This window comes from Piliocolobus tephrosceles, chromosome 13 (assembly GCF_002776525.5).
Source record: "Piliocolobus tephrosceles isolate RC106 chromosome 13, ASM277652v3, whole genome shotgun sequence".
NCBI lineage: Eukaryota > Metazoa > Chordata > Mammalia > Primates > Cercopithecidae > Piliocolobus > Piliocolobus tephrosceles.
In genome coordinates this window covers 116,224,861-116,245,525 of record NC_045446.1, presented here as the reverse complement: position 1 = coordinate 116,245,525, position 20,665 = coordinate 116,224,861, and the positions used below count along the sequence as shown (strand labels likewise).

Sequence of the window (20,665 nt, the reverse complement as noted above, 5' to 3'; positions counted from 1 at the left end):
TCTATGGTAACTAGATACCCCATTTGTGTCAACTGTTCTTTTGATTTGTTGGCACTGTCTAAATAAGCATTTCAGAGCATCTTCCCTCCCCTGTTTTTGTTTCACAGACCTGGTGGTTGGGTTTCCAGCTGAAGGGAGAAGAAAAGAAAGAAGAGGTTTGCAGAAAGGTCAAACAGGCAGAGAGCAAGCCGTTGTCCAGTCCGCAGGTGACTCAGGCCTTTGTTTTGTTTTTGGTTTTGTTTGAGGGGAGGGAGGAATTGGAAAACGACTCACTGTTTTTGTGTACACACACTCTTGCACACCCACACGCATTTCAGACTGAGAATATCAGTGTTGGGTAGGCACAAAGTCATATAGACCAGACCATTCATTTCAGTGATGCAGAAACTAAGACCCAGAGAAGCAAAGTAGCTTCTTAAGACCATAAAACCAACCAATGGGTAAACTGGAACTAGAATCCGAGCATCCTGACCCCCCACATTTCAGAATTTTTTCTACTGACCTGTCTAAAGATGGAGCTCTGAATCTTTCTGACTTCCCTTTTAGTGATCATTTTTGGCTCTATTATCCAAGAACTTATCTGAAGTCTTCTCGAAGCTATTTCTGTTTTCAGTGTCATGCTCCCAAGCAAGGCTCTGAAACCACTGAGATGGAGGAAGATAAGAATGTGAAGGGGTTTATTTTTGTGCATTCTCAGATCCCTGACCTTTCTCCTCCTGAGGGAGTCAGGGGCCTTACAACTTAGGAGAGAGATCTAAAGGCGAAGGATTTTGTTTTGGGAGGGGCTTCAGGGCAGGCCCTTTGTTAGCATTTCCCAGGAAATGAACTATCTTCCTCCCACAGGTAGCATTTGGCAGCAGACACGCATCTAAAAGGGACTCTAATCTGACTCTGATCTTGGACGCCTGTCCAGTTCTCACATCGTAACCCTCAGTGAGCTTCGTGTAGAAGAGGCAAGTCAACAGATGTTTCAGCCAGAGCCTGGCTTGCTTCCCGATTCTCATTTCCTCATTACTTCCTGGCAGACTTGGGGCCAAACTACCCAACTAGCCCCTAAATATTGTGGGAACAGACAGTAGAAACCAGTCAGTTCCTTCTCCAGGACAAGATCATGAAAGAGTCAGGAACAGAGCCTCAAGGGCCCGGATTCTCAGGCCACCAGAGCAAGCTCTGGCTTTGTTCTGGGAGAGGTTGTCTTTGCCTTAGTCAGCTGCTCAGAACGGAGAGATTTTCAAATGTCTCTTGAAAATCAAAAGTTGGGAAAGGTCTTCTTTTTAATGATCTAGGCCCCCTCCTGTTAATTTCCCAGCAATGTGGCCTTTCATCTTTCCTCGGGTTCAATATAAAAGGGTCCGGATCTGGTGGAGAAATAATAGGAGGAAGGAGATAACCGCAGGACTTGGGGCTGGATTTTTTCCATTTAAACTAGGAAGATACTAACGGCTTGGAAGATTTGCATAATTAAAGGAGCCTATCCATGCAAAAACTGGGGTGATTGGCGATGAGAAAGACCACCTAAGGGGTGTGGGGGCGGGGGGACAGAAAGAGAAGAGTGCTACAGTGAAAAGAAATGAGAGTTGGTGCCATGGGGAAATGAACCAAACTGTTCTCTTTCTTCTTAAAGAAAATTATCATTTCAACTTTGCTCAGTCTTCTCTGTGACCACTTAGAGAAGGAAGGCTCCCAATCTGCATTTAAATGGAATGATTTCAGGGAGCACGAAACAGAGAGTAGGCTTTTCACCCCTCCCCCTTCAGGAGAAGGCCATGAATGCATTAAAATTGACAGCTGTTCTTTGCAAATGCAAAAGGCTACACTCACCCATTTCCAGTGGCCCTGACAGGCCACAGGCTTCTGTGATTTGGTTTTAGGGATGGAGAAGGTCCTTTGCTCAAAGGAAAGGATCAAAATGCTGTCTGGAACTCTACCATTCTATGTAATTGAACTTCTTCCAGGTCACTTTGATCTGTTTTTAAAATACTGATGTCCCAGGAGAAGAGGCAAAGCTCTCAGCTGTTACCAGTCCTCTACATCGAGGTGTGATTGGGAGCTTTGAGAGGAGGTTTTCATTCCTTTAACAAATACTAGAAAAGCAGCAGCTGCCAGGCAGGCATCGTGCTTGGTTCTGGGGAGGCCAGAACAAGGAGAAGTCCTGGCCTAAAGAAGTTCCCAGTCAGTGGGTTTTGCTGCTCAGGGAAAGGGAAGGGGCGCCAAGTGGAGAAACAGAAAATTTGAGTTCTACAGAAGGATGGAAGGAGCAAAAACAGGAAGCAGAAGAGCACCAAAGATACGCTCTTTTTTTTTTCGAGACAAGATCTTGCTATGTTGCCCAGGCCTGTCTCAAAGTTCTGGGTTCAAGCAATCCTCCCGCCTTGGCCTCCCCAAAGTGCTGAGATTAAAGGCATAAGCCACTGCACCTAGCTAGAAGATACACTTCTATGACATTTCTATGCTTTTCCATTTGTGTCGCAAGCTGGTCCCATTTCTGACAAATGGCTCCCTGTTTGACTTCCGAGGATATAAAGCACCTCTGTCCTTACTGTCTTAATTTAATGTAACTTAATTTAGGAGAGCTAAGTAATTAAACATGAGGCCAAAGTACATAAGAAAGCGGCAGCCCTTTATTGCAAATATGCACACACTCTCGGGGGAGGTTCCCTGGTCCTCAGGTGTGGTGGGGGGGCCAGGGAGGTCGCCCCGGCGCTCTCGGGTGAGGTTCCCTAATCCACGAATGCGGGGGCCGAAGAAGTCAGGCCGGCTCCTGCAGTACCAATGCAGCAGACTTTTATGCATTGGTACTGGAAGGGGGCGGGCAGTGGGCGGGATAAGGGCGTGATAGGGGCGTCTCCATAGGCGTGGCCGGGTAAGTCTCGGTCTCTTCGTTTTGACGTCACCTGGCGCATGCTCGGTTGATCTGCATCTTCCAGGGCGCGGGCTGCGTTTTCCGCGCGCAGGAAAGTTGGTGAGGAAGAACCTGGAAACAACAGGTACTGCTCGATGTTGTTCACCTTCCTCCATTTTGTCCCTTCTCCCTCACCCAAACACTTATCCCTGCTGTCACTGGAGATAGAGAAAGGCAGAAGGGGAAAGGAACTGTTAACATACACCAGGATTTTTTTCCCCTAAATTTCTTACACTCCCACCCCTCAGGGCTGCTTTGCTGCTAAAAGCAGAGTCCCATCCTCTTACGAAAATCTCCCCTCCATTTTGCTTGGTCAGCATTAGAAGGACTGAGGACTGTGCCTTTTCATTAAAATTATTTCTATTTCTGACAGGCCCCTAGGTGGGTCACAGGACAGGCGCCTCTGTCCAGGGTTGACTGAAGCTCCTTGTCAGGGGATGGCAGAGCGTTGGCATCAAGAGTCCACTTGGAATGTCCCAGGAAGGTTGTTATCCTTTCCCCTGACTGTCTAGTGGGGCATTGCAAGAACTGAGGCATTTGCAAGAACTGAGGAGTTGCCAGGTAGATCAGTAGAATTTTGGAAGAGTCAGCCTTATTTTAGAGCAGCCAACATTTTTGGCACCAGGGACCGGTTTTGTGGAAGACAATTTTTCTGTGGACTGGTGTGGTGGTGATGGTTGGTGGGGAGGAGTCAATGGTTTCAGGATGATTCAACTGCATTACATTTATGGTGCACTTTATTTCTATCATTGTTACATTGTAACATACAATGAAATAATTATATAACTCATCATAAGGTAGAATCAGTGTGAGCTCTGAGCTTGTTTTCCTGCAACTAGATAGTCCCATCTGGGGTGATGGACACAGTGACAGATCACTGGGGATTACATTCTTATAATGAGCAGGCAACCTAGATCCCTGGCTTGCGTGGTTCACAACTGGGCTTGAGCTCCTATGAGAATCTGATGTCTCTGTTGATCTGATAGGAGGCAGAGCTCAGGCAGTAATGCAAGTGATAGGGTCCTGCTGTAAATTTAGATGAAGCTTCACTGCTTGCCCACCTGCCCCTCACCTCCTGCTGTGCAGCCTGGTTCCTAACAGGCCATGGACCAGTACCAGTCCATGGCCCCAGGGGATTGGAGACCCCTGTTTTAGAAGCATAATGGAGCTTCTAAAGCAGCTTTTCTTGGAGAAAGGCATTTTGCAGAGGTAATTCCTCTACAAGTCATCTCTGTCTTGATACATACAGGTGCCAGAAACCCATGGCCATGAGCTTACCGTGTTTACTCACTTATTCATCCATCAGTTTGTGTTGGGCAAGTCTGGGCCAACCATGTGGGTCCAGCAGGGGATGCAGAGATAAACAGGATGAAGACCCTGTCCCCTAGAAGTTTACTACCTAACAGAAGCCATGACATCACCGTCTCCCTCCTGGAGCTGATCTTCAGAGAGCAAGCTCTGGGCACAGTAGTTCTTGCTTCACAGATATTATGTCCTGACACCAAGCAGATCTACGAGGCAAGGACTGAGTGGTCCGGGGTTGCACGGTTTGCCAACACTAAGGTTGGAAGCTGGTTCTCTGCCCAAAGAGCTCTTGCTCTTAGCCATCACTGAACACAGATAGTGAGGTAGGAGTGGGATCAGATGTCCACAGAGGGCTGTGCCCATTCAGAGAAAAGACCTGTCACTCATCACTTCTGCTGCCACAGTCTCTGTCAGAGGGCTTTGGAGAGCTGTTTCTGGCTGCTCCACCAAAAGCACCTGGCAGCTTTCCTGGGCCAGCTCACAAACAGGGACAAAAAGACATGCCATTTGGATTGGCCCCTGTGTCCAAGAACAGGACATATTTTTCACTCCCTGGCTTCCCAGATACCCCAAGCTGTCTGCCTCCTAAAGGTGAGATAAACATTTCAACTGGGGGAGGCCTTAGAGAGAACCTAGTCAAGTAATTCACTCCCATCCCCTAGTTCACAGGAAAGGAGATTGAGACTCAGGTGAGCTAACCATGGGCCATAGTCAGAGGCAAGGCAGGACCTCTAACCCTGGGTCCTGGGCCCCAACCCTCTGATAACCCCCACCTGGAGCTCACCAGAGAAGTCTTAATACAAAGTCGGACATCTCAAGAGATGGGAGTGACTGGCTTTTATGTGTGCCATCTACTAAGTCAAACCGGGCAACAAGCAGTGATTCAGGGGTCTGAGCTCTTGTCAATCTTGCCTCTTCCCAAGCCTGACACTTGCTAAAACCAGATTCTGAAAACTCTCACTTAAAGGAAATCTCCCTCGGCTGATTAACTCTCTGCTTTATCCTAACCAACAGTCTTTATTGAACACACTCTGCTAAGCTGAAGGTCTCTGGAGAATCGATTGTACAATCCTTGCTCTCCTATTCACCGCCTAGGTCTCTGGGAACACCTGGACTGGAATTCCCCTAGATGGTCTGGTTTCCACTTTCCCTCTTCTCAACCCCATCAATGAACATGCAGCAATAAGCACCTGGGCATATTTTGAAACTAGCCGGATCTGGCCATCTAGAGAGCATGTCTGTAACATGAGCTCCCCACTGCCACCAGCTTCCTGAATGAGGACTCAGGGCCATGCGTAGCTTCGATTTGGAGAGAATGCCTTACCTAGGGTCATCTTCTTAGCAGGAGAGGTTGTGGAAACAGCAGGCGCCATGACATGACGGGGATTGCTGGGGTGGAGATAACATCCCCGCCTTGAAGAGTAAGCGGGAGATTTACAGGCTTACGAGTCTGGCGCCTGATTCAGCAGAAGCCGTTTGTTTTATTGCACCCTGCGAAATTCAGTCATTCCCAGGGAAGGCCTTTGCCTGGGAAGGGGGAGATTCAGGCTCTGGTTAAGTTAGGATTAAGTTGCTGATTTCAGCAAATGAAAACCAATGACCGCTGTTTGTCTCCCACTTGCGGGGGGCACCTACCGAGGTAACTCAGCCTCCCCAGTGTCAGGATGAGGGCTTGGATAAGTTCTTGGGGCAGGAGATGCCATTTGGATGCTTTAGGGCACCTCGCCCTTACTTCGTGGACTCTGACATTTCAAAGGGTGAGTTTCCTGCTGGGGCTTATTTTCTTCCTGAGTCGGCACAGAAAGGAGATGAGGGTTGCGGACTCAAGCTCGGGTGTCTCAGGAACTCTCCCCCTAGGGCTCTCTTGCAGACTTTTGCACAGGTGGCAAATCACTTACATGTACATAGGCATCACCGTTTTCTTTGAGTAAAGCTTGGAAACATCTCCTGCCACCCACCCCGCTACAGGCTTTGTTCAGTCTTTGTTTATTCTTGCTCAGGACAGGGAGGAAGATGGCTGCTCTCCTTAGGGGTGGTATAAATTTTGGTCTTCAGGTTTCTCCATCTGAAATGCAAATACAACTTAGGCCAATGCCTCATCAGGCAACACATTAGCCTGGCTTAATAACAGTCAACTGAGACAAAAAATGAAGCTTAGCATCCACAATAATGATATTATCTATGATCTATTTAATAATTACTATGTACCAGGCGCTATGCTAAGCTCTCTACAAACAATATCTTTCTTTCCTTTTTTTCTTTCCTTTTAATCCTCACACAGCTCTGAGGCAGGTATTCCATTTAACATTCAGAAAGGTTTAGTCACCAAATAAATGCAGAGTCAGGAGTCCAACCCAGGCAGTCGGCCCCCCTCACCCTTTCCTACAGGTGCTTAGAGTTGCAGCAAAAATTAGGAGAAAGAAACAGAAGAGGAAGGGAGATTTTGCTTCAAGGGGAGATGGGAAGGAACAAAAGATAGCTTGATGTGGTTGAATGATTAATGTCCTTAGAGTCACACAGACCCTCATTCATACCTCAAATGGAAAAAGTCCTCCCTGCTCTGTGGGAGCTTAGGCTGTAATTCACTTGTCTCTGATTGTCACTTACCTTATCATGGTCCCCTTTTCCCTTAGCACTACAGAGGGTGGCTCAAAAACACTCCCGCTGCTGGTCCCACATCAATGCTGGGAAGCAAATATTATATTATTCCATTTTTTTAAACAAAGATCCTGAGATTAAGCTGGGATAATTAACAGGCTGATAGTTACCCAGAAAGTGAGGAATAGATTTATCATAATGATAAAATGAATTCAAGACCAGTGTCAAGCCATGGCAGACCTCAATCCACTCTTCTTGATCTCTCCCTTAGCTTGCTTTCTTTCTTCCTTTTTTTCTTTTTGGTCCAGCTTTATTGAGGTATAATTGACACGTAAACCTCTGCGTAAGGGTTGCTTTCTCTCGGAAGCCTCCCTGACCTTTCACCTCTTTTTACTCTCTTCTAAAAAGCTCATGGTGTATATCACACTGTATTTTAGTACGTACTCAATTGTACCTTTAGAGGCAGGGAATGAGTCTTCTCTACTGTTATGCATTCTGGACCTCATGAACGTTGAATGAATGACTGAAAGAATGAATAAATTAATGAGTGAATGAATGAGCTTACAATGAGAACTAAAACAACATGGGACACAGAAGACATCTAAGAGATTAGCGCCATTCACTCCCTTGGCAAGAGGTCAGCCTCAATAGAATCACTGCTGAGTGCCTCCCGAAAGTGAAATAACAGCCATCTAGGACAAAGAGACTTTTAAAAGATATTTCCCAGTGTTGGTGACTCTGATTTTTGGTCTAGGGCAGAATTGTGCAGTGACAATGGGGTGCTCAAAATGTTGAGCTTCTCAAAGGCAGCCAGCGTCTTCTTCAGCCTTGCACTTCCCAGTTGTGGGTGAATGTTAGGTTGACCTGAAGAGGTGGCATTCCTCCTTAGTCATTGTACGTGCCCACTAGGATGCTAACCTCATTCTGAACCAGTGCTGAGGCCATGGCAGCAGAGGTGAGTGACCACAGCTCAGCTGTGACAAGAATAACTACAGCCCAGCCAGTTGGTAAAGAGCAGGTGAGTTTGTGGGAAGGATCTGATTCATGGAGCCATGAGCCCTAGGCCCTGACACTTTCTGAAAAGGAAGAGCCTACAAATAGCATCCCAGGAAGGTATGAGGAGGTGAGTGGGGAAGGAGGGACAGGACAAAGACCTGCTCTGTTACCACTGCCCTTACGCAAGAGTCCCTGTTATCTTCACACCAACAGAGTGCAATGGTTAATGTTATGTTTCAACTTTTTAATTTTAGTGCCAATTATACCAGTTCTTATGTATTCAGCCTAACCTTTGCACCTCACACTACAGCGGGTGACTCAAAAACTTCCAGTGGCAGGCCCTGCAGCAATGCCATGAAGCAAATATTTATATTATTCTTTTTTACAAATGAAAATCCTGGGATTAAGCTGGGATAATTAACAAGCTGATGGTTACCCAGAAAGTCAGGAACGGATGCGTCAGAATGATAAAATGATCAGTGTCAGGACCAGTGTCAAACAATGGCAGACCTCTTTTCACTCCTGGTCTCTCCCTTAGCTTTCTTTTTTTAAATGTCCAGCTTTATTGAGGTATATTTGACACATAAAATTTGTATATATTCAAAGTGTACAGCATGATGAGTTGATATACATATTCATTGTGTAATTGTTACCACAATCAAATTAATCAATACTTTCATCACGACACATAGTCACTGTGTGTGTGTGTATGTGTGTGTGTGCGCGTGCACGCATAAAAGACACTTAGGAGCTACTCTCTTACCAAGTTTCAGATAAATGGTTTTGTATTATTAACTATAGTCAACGTGCTATACATTAGATCCTCAGAACTTACTCATCTTGTAGCTGAAGGTACTTGCCCTTTAACCTACTTCTCCCCATTTCCCCCAAACCCCAAGCCCTAGTGATCACCATTGACTCTCCTTTTGAGGGTCTGACTTTTTTGTTTCTTAGGTTCCTATGTGTTAACTTGACTAGGCTAGGGAATGCCAAGATAAGTGAAAAAACATTATCTCTGGGTATACCTGTGACAGTGTTTCCGGGAGAGATTAGCATTTAAATAAACAAACTGAGCAAAGAAGATCTGCCCCCGCCAATGTGGGCGAGCATTATCTATTCCTTAAAGGGCCTGAATAGGACAGAAAAGCAAAAGAAGGGTGAGTTTGCTCGCTCCTCCTTCAGCTGGGATGTCCATATTACGCTGCCCCCCCCCTCCCCCGACAGTGGCACTCCTGGCCTTTGGGCTTCAACTGAACTACAGCGCCGGCTTTCATGGGCCTCCAGTTTGCAGATAACAGGTCATGGGACTTTTCCACCTCCATAATCATGTGAGCCAGTCCCTCATAGTAAACCTCCTATGGGTGCCATTTCTCTGGAGAACCCTAACTAATCAACAGAACAACCACTTAAGGACCAGTTTCTCCTCTTCAACTCTATTTCCCTCCCAGATCACTCCTCCCATCTTCCCAGCTAGTTTATCTCCACATCATATGATCCCCTCAACTACTCCACAAGAAATATGTGGCGGAAATACCAAGAAAATGAATAAAGCAGAGATTGCTTTGTGTCACCCACTGATCTGAGCTCTCACCAGAACCATGAGAGGTGGGTACTATCATTCTCCCCATTTTACAGGTGAGGAAATCGAGACTCTCAGAGGTTAAGTAATTTGCCCAAGGCCTTTCAGGTGAGGAAGCTTGGAATCAAACCTAGGCGGTCTGGCTTGAGAGTCTGTGTCCATGAGGGACAGGAAGAGAGGGCAGGGAAGGGGAAAGGGGAAGTTGTGTAAACAGGAAAATGAGAATGCTGGTGAGCAGGCAGAGTGGATCCCAGGAAAGGCACTCCTTACCCTCAGCCTGTCATTTACATACATCTGTTTCTTGCACTAGCTAGTGTGTTGCCTCTTAGGGAGCATGATGTCAGATGTGTTCTCTCCACCTGCAAGGCAGCAAATGACGTACTCTGTCCTCCAGGTAAACATCAAACCTATTCCCTCACCTGCCAAGACCACTGGGTAGAGATGCCTGGCTGCCAGTCTACATATGCGTTCCACAGAGCATGCTGGAAGTGAGCTCAGGCATTGAGCCTCCCAGTCCCCACCTTTCTCCTCCCTACACTCACACACACACACACACACACACACACACACACCCCTCACCTTACGACTCTGCCACAAACATCAGCTGCTTCCCCTCAGCAGGGAATGGCAAGGGTCACCCTGTGTCATGAGGACAGCCTTCCTTCCTGCATCTCTTCCTTACCTGCATTGGCTTTTGACAACCAGGCAGATATATTTCAAACCACTTTTGTTTTTTACTGAACAAAGAAAAAAATGTCCCTGTCATTGTTCACTGTGCTGTTGCTTCCTCCTATCAGCTCTGCTAAGATGCACCCAAAGAAAAGAAAATACAAGTGCATACAATTAGCAATGGAAATTATTAATAGGAGCAAGAGATTCAATCCATTCTACAAGTAATTCTGTAGTGATTTTAGTAATTGATAGTAATTAAACACTAATTAATTCATTTCCTAACTAATGTATTTACTTTATTTATGGGTATTCACTTTAATTACACTTATTTGCATTCCTTGGGTTAAGTAATACAAATTTACTCTCTTTTCTGAAAATATTTATTTGGGCTTCTTTAAGTCATTCTTTGAGAATGTGTGAGAACAAAGACTAATTGCTTCAAATTGCAGCTAAGCACATTGATTTAACACTTTGGAATGTGGAGCTAATGAAAAGTGAAGCTTTTCTGACTTCTCGGTTGGGCCTTATCTTCTTTCCCCTCATTCTGGTCCAGCTGTCTGGCAAACAGTCTCTCTGTTTTGTTCAGGAAAGATCTGGGAATAAGTTGCATGTGGACCTGAAACATCAGGGAATAACAACCCCAGCTTTGGGCCTCACTTGCAATAAGCAGGATGAGCCCAGAGAGACATGGCAGACATGTGTCTGTTCTTTGGATTGAGTGGTCACTAGATATCTCAGTAAGACTCCCAGGACTGAAAGCAAAGAGCTGAAGGCCACCCAGCTTTCTTATCTCTCCCTATTGGCCATGTGGTCTGTCTTCAGACACTGCTCCTGAAGGGCACTCTCTTGATATTTCACCTCTGAGCAGCTCCAACTCTTAGAAATCCTTCCTCACACTGAGCCTAAATCTATCCACTTTAAGATGATCTTCTTCCCTGCCCAGCCCCACCCCAACCTGCTCTACCCGTAGGCCACAGAGACTAAGTCCAATCTCTAATCCAAAGACCAGCCTGTCTGACACCTCACAATTTACATGGTGGCACCAGGCACTCCAATTTGTTTAAGTATTCTCATGTAGAGCATTTTATTCTACAGCATCCTGTTTGCTGAAGGAACTCCAGCCTATTTTCATCCTCCCTAAAAGATGTGACGGGTTATGATCTGACTATCACAATGAAAAATAGAAACGACCTCTTTCAGTCAAGACACTGTATTTCCATTAATGACTGCATTAACTTGGGTTGTTCATATAACAATAACTTATTTGAGTTTTTAGCAATAGGCAGTGTGATGAGCATTCGTGAGATCTGTTATGAATTATGGGTAAGTCAAAAGTATAAAAGAGACTCTAGGTTACAGAAAAAGTTTAGAAATTCTAGCTTGGACATCAGCTCTACACAAAGAAGTTTCTCCATTTGGCCCATTTGGCCTTCCTTTTTAAAAAAAATTTGAAATATTTAATTGATAAATAAAGATAGGTTATATCCAAGGTGTACAATGTGATGATTTGGTATACATATACATTGTGTAATGAATGCCACCATCAAATTAATTACACATCTGTCATCACCCATATTGTACAGTAGAGTGCCAGAACTTGTTCATCTTATGACTTAAAGTTTGTACCCTTTAACCAACATCTCCTCAATTATCCCAAGCCCCTGACAACCACTATTCTACTCTCTGCTTCTATGAATTTGACTTTTTTAGATTCCACATGTAAGTGAGATCGTGTGATTTTTTGTCTTCCTGTGTCTAGCTTATTTCACTTAGTATGATGTCCTCTGGGTTCATTAATGTCTTCAGAAACGACAGGATTTCCTTCCTTTTTATGTCTGAGTAACATTCCATTGTATATATGTATCATGATTCCTTATCCATTCATTTGTTGATGGACACTTTGATTGCTCACATATCTTGGCTATTACAAAAAATGATGCAACGAATATGGGGTGCAAATATTTATTTGAGATACTGACTTTATTTCCTTTGATTATGTGTCCAGAAGAGGGATTCATGGATCATTTGGCAGTTTTATTTTTAATTTTTTGAGAATCCTTCATAGTGCCTTTTATAATGGCTTTACCAACTTACATTCCCACCAACAGTTTGCCAAGATTGTATTTTCTCCTTAACCTCACCAACACTTCTTTCTTGTCTACTTGATAACAGACGTCCTAAATAGCATGAGGTGATATTTCATTGTGGTTTTGACTCACATTTCCCTGATTATAAGTGAGGTTGAACATAATTTGTTTTATACAAGTTATATTCCACCTCAGACTGCCCAGGAGCAAAATTGGTCAGGGGCCAACAACAGGCAGAAAACCTGCAGGGTAAGGGTGGAAAATATGCCTACAGTCACGATGGTTCTTTTGGCAGCAATGTTGTCCTTTCATTTTGCAAGACTCCAATTCTCCCCTTCATTCTGGGAAGAGAAGGAAGACAAGGTAAGAGAGCAGTGACTGAAACAAGAAGAGACAGGAAAATTGGGGGTGGGTCTGTCTCCTGGGAAGTCCTGAGATGAATGTCTGTGAAAAATACATGACAATGATAAAAGAGGAAATCTCATATGTACTTAATACCTACACCTCAGGGGCCTCCCCATAATGCCAAGTTCACATGCATCATATTTTTTTTTTTCACTATGGAGTAGTGGAAGGGCTAATTGGTCTGGATGAAGAGACAATGAGAAATGAAGGCTCTGCAGCAGGCTCATTGCTCATTCACCAGCCTCTGTAGCCACTGGGGTCCTTCCATCTGATGCCAGAGCCTTACCAGAGAAAGGGAGTGGAAGGCCAGGGAAGGCGAAGTCAGAGGCGTGGGCCAGGAACTGTCCAGCCAGGAAAGTGCTGAATCCGCCCTCACCTCTGAGCACGGAGGGTCCATGGAAGCTGCTGCCAGGACCTAACCTCTGGAAATACACTTTTCCAAGCTGGGCAGGAGGTGGTAGAAATAGCCACACAACCAAATTATTACAGAATCATTATTGAAGTTTAAGCTGCTAAGAGTTCTGTTGGAGAATGGAGGGGGCCACAATGATGTAAGAAAGTCCCATTCTAGGCCTAGGGAAACACATGCTCTTCATTGAGGATACCTGGATACACAAACGAGCAGAATGACAGGAGTGATCATAATTTCCTTCCATGGTTGACGGAGCTTCTTCTCCAGCTCCATTCAGATGATAGCCCTTGACTTCCAATTTCTTTATTATGGTTTGGCCCCATAGAAATTACTTCCATTCTATAAAATAATTCCTGCCTGGCTATCTTTTGAAGCTGCCAGGATTTTCAGCTATGTAGATTTTGAAGAGGAAGGGTTTTCAACTATGTAGAAGTGAATGTAGCAGTAATACAGATGTGTCTGCATTTTAATAAAAATTGTGTGTGTGTGCACAGATACACAAATATGTGTGGTTTGGTCTTATCAGCATTCAGTGTAGAATTTGCATCTGCTAATCAGTTAAGGATCCAGAAAAGTAGCTTTTGATAGAAGAATTCCATGACTAGCCAGCCGTCTGTGAAATACTGTACCTGTTCCATAAAGACAGGCCTGTTTTCATCCCTTACACACACACACACACACACACTCTCTCTCTCATGTGACCTGGGTATGCCACAAGGGAAATCAGCTAAGAATTCATGACAAAGTCCCTGAAGAGGGAAGAAAAATCAAGGTTCTTTGAATTTAGTTTTTTTATGAACTGGAATGAGATTTCAGGACCAGAATCTTTAACATGTTGTTTTATAATTAAAGAAGGAAGGCAGGAAGGCAGGCAAGGTGAGAAGAGGGAGGGAAGGGAAAGGGAGGGAGGAAAAATGGGAGGAAGGGAGAACTCTTGCAGTCACCGAGGAGTGTGCCTCATTCAATAACTGTTAAATGAAAAATAATAATTACAGGAATAAAGTGCGCATGACCAACACATAGGCCAAATCATCTCATCCTCTTTGCCTCTCTCATTCGTCTTTGGAGGCGTGGCATTTAAATATTGGCTGGAGTTACATCCCCTGAACCATTCCTCACTTGGATTGGGTTCTGAGAGTATAATGTTAACTAAACTTTAAGGAAGTGAGAGCCTGAAATAGAAGTGAAATCAAATGCAATATAATGGAGAAAAATGATGAGACACTATTAAGAATTAAGTCCCTTATCCTATTTGTTGCTAATGAAGATTCTTTGCCTTGGTTTCTTGTCCCAAGTTAGTTCCTCTCCACATTCAGTGTGAGTTGTGTATTTGACTAAATTTAGGTAAGGGGATTCCAAACCCAGAAAAATAAGCAGTACACAGCCCATCCTATTTAAAAAGAAAAATTCAGATGGGTAATAAAGTACCATCACCATTCAGTATAGTATATGTTGGAACAAACTAAATAATCTGACCAGGCTTCTGCTCAAAATGCATTTCATAATCAAGAGGCTAATTACTTAAAGGCCCTCATTGACATGAGGAAGAACTGGAGCAAAGCAAGTCACCTAGTAATTCCACACCTATTGAAAGACTCGAGGCCTAAAATGAAGCAAGATTAGCTGAACACGCCACACAGAATCAAATCAAGGTTCAGAATCCAAGTTCAGGGTTTAAGGAATCAAAATAACAATCGAGAAAACGTTTTGTTGGATATCCATTTGTTCTGATATATGATGATTCTTTTTACTGCTGACTCCTGATTGACAACTTCATCTCATTTCTTTTCTAGTCCCTACTTATATAATACCGTCCCCCTCAAAACACTCAGATACACACCCACAGGCATGCATGTGCTTGTGCCCATGTAAACATACCCTCTTCATGCACAAAACCAGCTGTTTCTCTTCATGTATTGCTCTTCTCTCCATGTTTGACACTATCAATCATCCTCCCTTCCTTGGTTACTGAGACACTATTGCTCTTCTGTTTTCTTCCAACTATGTGGAATTGAATATACAGTAATCTTAATATGTGTGAATTTTAGTCTAAATGGTGTGTGTGTGTGTGTGTGTGTGTGTGTGTGTGTGTGGGCTCAGGCTAGCGAGAGACAATATACAGATGTGTTTCTACCTCTTTGTTCTCCTTCCTCTTTTCCCGCATCCTGAACATAGATATTTAACTCTGCCAGTCCTTTAATCCTTCCTCTGTAACTTTTCTCATAACAAGGCATTCACTTTTAAGGCTTCTGTTAGCCCCTCTATAAATACGATCATCAAATTTAACTTCAGTTCTGAAATCGGTCCCGAGTGCCACTTCCAAACATTCAAAAATTTGCTGAAGTTTTTCATCTAAACGTTCCCACCAGCACGGTAAACTCAACGCATGCCAAAATAAACTCACCTTTCATCCTTTACCCCAATCAAAAAAGAAATAAGCTTTCCAGGCTGTGTTCCTTCTGTGTGTCATGACAACTCCATCATCTCAAGCCCCAAACGCTCGTCATCATCTTTCCCTTTTTTGAGCTTTGTCAATGTTGGGTCTTTCATATTTCCTTTACCTACCTCTGCCACCACCCTAATTCACACAATCCTTATTCATCATCTGGATTACTGTAATAGCCTCTAAACCGCTTTTGATGCCTCTAGTCTTCTACATCTCTAATTTGTTTTACAGATCCCTACAGAGTGATCTTCCTAAAGCACTACTCTGATTATCTTATTCATCTGTCTCAAAAACGTCCCATCTCCTGTTACTCTAGGTCCAAAATTTAAGCTTCCTTAATTTGAACCCAGAGTTCCTCACAATCTAACATAGACAGATTATATCTCTCACCATCCCTTCACCCAGCTCAGGTGTTTTGGCCAGACTGAACTGCTTGCCATTCACTGTATATCAGCATTTCCAGTTAGGTGTCATTGTCCTTCAGGTTCACTCAACCTGGAAAGCAGTGTCCATTTCCACAGGTTCAAATCCTTTGCTCAAATTCCATCTACTCCTAGGAGTTATCCCGGATATCCAGCTGAAAGCAAGGTTATATCCCTCTGCTCTCATTGTATTTATTCTTTTCCTGACCCTAATCATTTTCTTGATTTTTCAACTTTTGTTTTAGATTAAGTGGGTACATGTGCTGGTTTTTTACCTGGGCATATTGAGTGATGCTGAGGTTTGGGGTACAAATGATCCCATTACCCAGGTACTGTGCATAGTACCCACTAGTTAGTTTTTCAACCTTTTGTCCATCTTGCCCTCCCCCTTCTCATAGTCCCCAATTTCTGTTGTTGCCACATTTGTGTCCATAGGTACCCAATGATTAGCTCCTTCTGATAAGGGGGAATACGTGTATTTGGTTTCCTGTTTCTGCATTAATTGACTTAGGATAATAACCTCCAGCTGCATCCATGTTGCTGCAAAGGATGTGGTTTCATTTTTTATGGCTGCATAGTATTCCATGGTGTATATGCACCATATTTTCCTTATCCAGTACATCATCGATTGGCACCTAGGTTGATTTTACGACTTTGCTATTGTGAGTAGTGTGGTGATGAACATATAAGTGCATGTGTCTTTTTGGTATAAATCATTGTTTTCTTTTGGATACATACTCAGTAATGGGATTGCTGGGTCAAATGTTTGTTCTGTTTTAAGTTCTTTGAGAAATCTCCAAACTGCTTTTCACCGTGGTTGAACTAATTTACATTCCCACTAACAATGTATAAGCATTCCCTTTTCTCTACTGACTCACCAGAATCTATTGTTTTTAGATCATTTTTTTTTTCTTTTTGAGATAGATCTTGCTCTGTCACCCAGGCTGAGTGCAGCAGCATGAACATGGCTTACTGCAGCCTTGACCCCCCTGGCCTCAAGCAACTTTCCTGTCTCAGTCTCTTGTGTAGCTTGGACTATAGGCATGTGCCACCACACCTGGCTATTTTTTTTTTGGTCAATTTTTATATATTTTTTCTTTTATTGGAAAGATTAAGTCTCATCATGTTGCCCAGGGTGGGTTTGAACTTCTGGAATCAGGTGACCCTCTTGCCTCTGCCTCCCAAAGTGCTGGGTTTACAGGCATGAGCCACTGCACCTGGCCTTTACTTTTCAATAATAGCCATTCTGACTGGTATGAAATAACATCTCATTGTGATTTTGATTTGTGTTCCTCTGATCATTAGTGCTGTACGGCACTTTTTTCATATGTTTCTCAACCACTTGCATGTTTTCTTTTGAGAAGTGTCTGTTTATGTCATTTGCCCATTTTTCGATGATGTTATTTGTTTTTTTGTTTGTTTGTTTTTTGCTTGTTGAATTAAGTTCCTTATAGATTCAGGATGTTAGACCTTTGTCGGATGCATAGTCTGCAAGTATTTTCTCTCATTCTTTAGGTTGTCTGTTTATTCTGTTAATAGTTTCTCTTGGTGTGCAGAAGTTCTTTTGTTTAATTGGGTACCACTTGTCAATTTTTGTTTTCATTGGAATTACTTTTGAGGACTTAAACTCTTTCCCAAGGCCAATGTCTAGAATGGTGTTTCCTAGGTTTTCTTTTAGGATTCTCATAGTTTGAGGTCTTACGTTTAAATCTTTAATCCATCATGTGTTGATTTTTGTAGATGGTGAAAAGTAAGGGTCCAGTTTCATTCTTTTGTATATGCCTAGCCAGCTATCCCAGCACCATTTATTGAGTGTCTCCTAAAAAAGGAGAGTCCTTTTCTTACTGTTTGTTTTTGTTAATAACAGACTGATGTAAGTGTGTGGCTTTATTTCCAGGCTCTCTCTTCTGTTTCATTGGTCTATGTGTCTATTTTTATACCAGTATTATGCTGTTTTAATTACTGTAGCTTTCTAGTATAGTTTGAAGTAGACTAATATGATGCCTCTGGCTTTGTTCTTTTTACTTAGGGTTGCTTTGGCTATTCAGGCTCTTTTTTTGGTTCCATATCAATTTTAGGATAGCTTTTTTCTAGTGCTGTAAAAAAACAACGTTAGCAGTTTGATAGGAATAGCATTGCATCTGTATTTCACTTTGGGCAGGATGTCCATTTTAATGATACTGATTCTTCCAATTCATGAACATGGAATGTAATGTTTTTCCATTTGTTTGTGTCATCTATGATTTATTTCAGCAGTGTTATGGACATTTTATCTCCTTGATTAGTTATATTTCTAGGTATTTTATTTTTTGTGTGGCTATTGTAAATTACATTGCATTCTTGACTTGGTTTTCATCTTGAATGTTATTGACGTATGGAAATGCTACTGATTTTTGTACATGGATTTTGTATCCTGAAGCTTTATTGATGGCATTTATTAGTTCCTGGAGGCTTTTGGCAAAGTCTTCAGGGTTTTCTAGGTATAGGATTATATCATCCATGAGGAGAGATAGCTTAAGTTCTTTTTCTTATTTGGATGCCTTTTATTTCTTTCTCTTGCCTGATTGCTCTGGCTAGCACTTCCAGTACTATGTTGAATAGGAGTGCTGAAGTAGGCATCCTTGTCTTGTTCCAGTTCTCAAGGGGAATGCTTCCAGGTTTTGCCCATTCAGTATGACGTTGGCTGTGGGTTTTTCATTGACGGCTCTTATTATGGTGAGGTAAGTTTCTTCAATGCCTCGTTTCTTGAGGGTTTTTATCATGATGGGATGCTGGATTTTATTGAGTTTTTTCCATATCTATTGAAATGATCATATGGTTTTTGTTTTTAATTCTGTTTATTTAGTGAATCACACTTATTGATTTATGTATATTGAACTGACCTTGCATACCAGGAATAAAGCCTACTTGATCATGGTAAATTAACTTTTTGGTATGCTGCTGAATTCAGTTTGCTAGTATTGTTGATCATATCTACATCCAGGTTCATCAGGGATATTGTAGTTTTTTGTTGTTGTTGTTTCTTTTCCAGGTTTTGGTGTCAGGGTGATGTTAGCTTTATAGAATTAGGGTGGAGCACCTCCTCACTGATTTCTTGAAATAGTTGCAGTAGAATTGGTACCAGATTTTCTTCCTATGTCTGGTAGAATTAGGCTATAAATCCATCTGGTCCAAGACTTTTCACTGGTAGGTTTTTAAATACTGATTCAATTTTGGAACTCCATGTTAATCTATTCAGTGTTTTAATTTATTCCTGATTCCATCTTGGGAGAGTATGTGTTTCCAGGAATTTATTGATTTCCTCTAGATTTTTTAATCTATCTGCTTAGAGATGTTCATAGGACTCTCTGAGAATCGTTTAGTATGTCCGTGGGATCAGTTGTATTATCACCTTTGTGTTTCCAGTTATGCTTATTTGGATCTTCTCTCCTTTTCTCTTTGTTAATCTAGCTATTGGTCTAGTGGTTTGGCTTATCTTTACAAAAAAAAAAAAAATAACTTTTGGTTTCACTAATTTTCCTTGCTAGCTTTGGGGTTAGTTTGTTCTTGTTTTTCCAGTGTCTCTAGGTGTGATGTTAGATTGTTAATTTGAGATTTTTCTAGCTTTTTGAAGTAGGCACTTACTCTTCTTTCCAAACTGCATTTGCTGCATCCCAGAGATTTTGGTTTGCTCTATCTGTTTTTATTTATTTCAAAGTTTTTGTAAATTTCTATCTTAATTACATTGTTTACCCAAAAGTCATTCAGGAGTAAGTTGTTTAATTTCCAGATACTTGTATAGTTTTGAGAGATATTTTTGGTATTGGTTTCTATTTTTATTCCACTGTGGTCCACGAGTAGAGTTGGTGTGATTTTTTAAATTTTTTTGAGACTGCTTTATGGCCAAGCCTGTGGTCAACCTTGCAGTATATTCTGTGTGCAGATGAGAGAAATAGATATTCTGTGGTTGATGGGTGGAGTATTCTGTAGGTGTCTATTACATCCAACTGGTCAAGTGTCAAATTTAGAATTTCTTTGTTAGTTTCTTGTCTCAATAATATGTCTAATGCTGTCAGCAGGGTTTTGAAGTCTCCCACTATTATTATGTGGCTATCTAAGTCTTTTCATAAGTCTGTAAGTTTTGTATATTCTATTTTTTATTTCAGTAGTTTTGGGGGAACAGGTGGTGTTTGGTTGCGTGAGTAAGTTCTTTAGTGGTGATTTCTGAGATTTTGATGCACCCATCACCCACACAGTGTATACTGTACCCAGTGTGCAGTCTTTTATCTCTTACCCTCTCCTCTCCTTTCCCCGAAGTCCCCTAAGTCTACTGTGTCATTCTTACGACTTCACGTCCTCAGAACTTAGCTCCCAATTATGAGTGAGAACATATAATGTTTGGTTTTCCATTCCTGAGTTACGTCACTTAAAATAATAGTCTCTAATTCCATCCATCTTGCCGTGAATGCCGTTATTTTGTTTCTTTTTTATGGCTGAGTAGTATTTCATGGTGTGTGTGTGTGTGTGTGTGTGTGTGTCACATTTTCTTTATCCATGCTTTGATTGATGGGTATTAGGACTGGTTCCATATTTTTGCAATTGCAAATTGTGCTACTATAAACATGCATGTGCAAGTATCTTTTTCATATAATGACTTCTTTTCCTCTGGGTAAATAGATACTCAGTAGTGGGATTGCTGGATCAAATGGTAGAATTACTTTTGGTTCTTTAAGGAATCTCCACACCATTTTCCATAGTGGTTATACTAGTTTACTTTGCCACCAACAGTGTAAAAGTGTTCCTTTTCACCACACCCACACCAACATCTACTAATTTTTTATTTTTTGATTATGGCCATTCTT

General features: G+C 42.4%; 1 long non-coding RNA gene across 1 annotated transcript in view; it reads right to left on the bottom strand.

The window, feature by feature from the left end:
* Positions 1-10,454: 10,454 nt before the first annotated feature.
* LOC111540045 overlaps positions 10,455-20,665 on the bottom strand; it is a 33,368-nt gene continuing 23,157 nt past the window's right edge. The window contains exons 2-3 of the long non-coding RNA XR_002730876.3: positions 13,150-13,330; positions 10,455-12,480 (exon numbers count right to left, since the gene is read on the bottom strand). This is a non-coding gene — a long non-coding RNA (uncharacterized LOC111540045). The remainder of the gene's footprint in view (positions 12,481-13,149; positions 13,331-20,665) is intronic.